This window comes from Toxotes jaculatrix, chromosome 2 (genome assembly GCF_017976425.1).
Source record: "Toxotes jaculatrix isolate fToxJac2 chromosome 2, fToxJac2.pri, whole genome shotgun sequence".
Classification (NCBI taxonomy): Eukaryota; Metazoa; Chordata; class Actinopteri; family Toxotidae; genus Toxotes; species Toxotes jaculatrix.
In genome coordinates, this window is record NC_054395.1 from 2,754,201 (window position 1) to 2,756,700 (window position 2,500).

The 2,500-nt window shown below is 44.9% G+C and overlaps 7 non-coding genes across 7 annotated transcripts in view; all 7 read left to right on the forward strand.

The window, feature by feature from the left end:
- The first annotated feature begins 18 nt into the window (after window positions 1-18).
- LOC121176199 lies at window positions 19-138 on the forward strand. Its single transcript, XR_005892919.1, has one exon. It is a non-coding gene; the product is annotated as a 5S ribosomal RNA (ribosomal RNA).
- A 284-nt stretch (window positions 139-422) lies between these two features.
- Window positions 423-541, forward strand: LOC121178252. The gene has a single exon (XR_005893515.1). It is a non-coding gene; the product is annotated as a 5S ribosomal RNA (ribosomal RNA).
- A 275-nt stretch (window positions 542-816) lies between these two features.
- On the forward strand, window positions 817-935 carry LOC121178425. The gene has a single exon (XR_005893653.1). It is a non-coding gene; the product is annotated as a 5S ribosomal RNA (ribosomal RNA).
- A 284-nt stretch (window positions 936-1,219) lies between these two features.
- On the forward strand, window positions 1,220-1,338 carry LOC121178261. Its single transcript, XR_005893519.1, has one exon. It is a non-coding gene; the product is annotated as a 5S ribosomal RNA (ribosomal RNA).
- A 284-nt stretch (window positions 1,339-1,622) lies between these two features.
- On the forward strand, window positions 1,623-1,741 carry LOC121178272. The gene has a single exon (XR_005893520.1). It is a non-coding gene; the product is annotated as a 5S ribosomal RNA (ribosomal RNA).
- Window positions 1,742-2,016: 275 nt separating this feature from the next.
- LOC121178426 lies at window positions 2,017-2,135 on the forward strand. Its single transcript, XR_005893654.1, has one exon. It is a non-coding gene; the product is annotated as a 5S ribosomal RNA (ribosomal RNA).
- Window positions 2,136-2,410: 275 nt separating this feature from the next.
- Window positions 2,411-2,500, forward strand: part of LOC121178285 — a 119-nt gene continuing 29 nt past the window's right edge. The window contains exon 1 of the ribosomal RNA XR_005893522.1: window positions 2,411-2,500. This exon is cut by the window's right edge and continues 29 nt beyond it. This is a non-coding gene — a ribosomal RNA (5S ribosomal RNA).

The window sequence follows — 2,500 nt, forward strand, 5'->3', positions numbered from 1 at the left end:
TTTATAGGGTTTGCTGTTGCTTACGGCCATACCACCCTGAGCACGCGCGATCTCGTCTGATCTCGGAAGCTAAGCAGGGTAGGGCCTGGTTGGTACTTGGATGGGAGACCGCCTGGGAATACCAGGTGGCTGTAAGCCTTTTATCCCCATCTTTGAGAATGAAGCAAAACGCCATCCCTAGATCACTGTGTGTCTGAGCCGGTGTTGGATAAAAATGGACTTGTAGGTAATCAAAGATAGTAAGAAACTTTATCAGATGATGAGTAGTCAGAAAATTCTTGTTAGGTGGAAAAGCTCATTTTTCGTGGCTTCTTGTGCTTGGATTTGTGGAGAAATCCAGATGATCAATGTCCCTATTCAACATTGGATTTCTTCGTGGCGTTTTAGCATGTATAAAGAGCCTGTTTATAGGGTTTGCTGTTGCTTACGGCCATACCACCCTGAGCACGCCCGATCTCGTCTGATCTCGGAAGCTAAGCAGGGTAGGGCCTGGTTAGTACTTGGATGGGAGACCGCCTGGGAATACCAGGTGCTGTAAGCCTTTTATCCCCATCTTTGAGAAACACCATCCCTAGATCACTGTGTGTCTGAGCCGGTGTTGGATAAAAATGGACTTGTAGGTAATCAAAGATAGTAAGAAACTTTATCAGATGATGAGTAGTCAGAAAATTCTTGTTAGGTGGAAAAGCTCATTTTTCGTGGCTTCTTGTGCTTGGATTTGTGGAGAAATCCAGATGATCAATGTCTCTATTCAACATTGGATTTGTTTGTGGCGTTTTAGCATGTATAAAGAGCCTGTTTATAGGGTTTGCTGTTGCTTACGGCCATACCACCCTGAGCACGCCCGATCTCGTTTGATCTCGGAAGCTAAGCAGGGTAGGGCCTGGTTAGTACTTGGATGGGAGACCGCCTGGGAATACCAGGTGCTGTAAGCCTTTTATCCCCATCTTTGAGAATGAAGCAAAACGCCATCCCTAGATCACTGTGTGTCTGAGCCGGTGTTGGATAAAAATGGACTTGTAGGTAATCAAAGATAGTAAGAAACTTTATCAGATGATGAGTAGTCAGAAAATTCTTGTTAGGTGGAAAAGCTCATTTTTCGTGGCTTCTTGTGCTTGGATTTGTGGAGAAGTCCAGATGATCAATGTCCCTATTCAACATTGGATTTGTTTGTGGCGTTTTAGCATGTATAAAGAGCCTGTTTATAGGGTTTGCTGTTGCTTACGGCCATACCACCCTGAGCACGCCCGATCTCGTCTGATCTCGGAAGCTAAGCAGGGTAGGGCCTGGTTAGTACTTGGATGGGAGACCGCCTGGGAATACCAGGTGCTGTAAGCCTTTTATCCCCATCTTTGAGAATGAAGCAAAACGCCATCCCTAGATCACTGTGTGTCTGAGCCGGTGTTGGATAAAAATGGACTTGTAGGTAATCAAAGATAGTAAGAAACTTTATCAGATGATGAGTAGTCAGAAAATTCTTGTTAGGTGGAAAAGCTCATTTTTCGTGGCTTCTTGTGCTTGGATTTGTGGAGAAATCCAGATGATCAATGTCCCTATTCAACATTGGATTTCTTCGTGGCGTTTTAGCATGTATAAAGAGCCTGTTTATAGGGTTTGCTGTTGCTTACGGCCATACCACCCTGAGCACGCCCGATCTCGTCTGATCTCGGAAGCTAAGCAGGGTAGGGCCTGGTTAGTACTTGGATGGGAGACCGCCTGGGAATACCAGGTGCTGTAAGCCTTTTATCCCCATCTTTGAGAAACACCATCCCTAGATCACTGTGTGTCTGAGCCGGTGTTGGATAAAAATGGACTTGTAGGTAATCAAAGATAGTAAGAAACTTTATCAGATGATGAGTAGTCAGAAAATTCTTGTTAGGTGGAAAAGCTCATTTTTCGTGGCTTCTTGTGCTTGGATTTGTGGAGAAATCCAGATGATCAATGTCTCTATTCAACATTGGATTTGTTTGTGGCGTTTTAGCATGTATAAAGAGCCTGTTTATAGGGTTTGCTGTTGCTTACGGCCATACCACCCTGAGCACGCCCGATCTCGTTTGATCTCGGAAGCTAAGCAGGGTAGGGCCTGGTTAGTACTTGGATGGGAGACCGCCTGGGAATACCAGGTGCTGTAAGCCTTTTATCCCCATCTTTGAGAAACACCATCCCTAGATCACTGTGTGTCTGAGCCGGTGTTGGATAAAAATGGACTTGTAGGTAATCAAAGATAGTAAGAAACTTTATCAGATGATGAGTAGTCAGAAAATTCTTGTTAGGTGGAAAAGCTCATTTTTCGTGGCTTCTTGTGCTTGGATTTGTGGAGAAGTCCAGATGATCAATGTCCCTATTCAACATTGGATTTCTTCGTGGCGTTTTAGCATGTATAAAGAGCCTGTTTATAGGGTTTGCTGTTGCTTACGGCCATACCACCCTGAGCACGCCCGATCTCGTCTGATCTCGGAAGCTAAGCAGGGTAGGGCCTGGTTAGTACTTGGATGGGAGA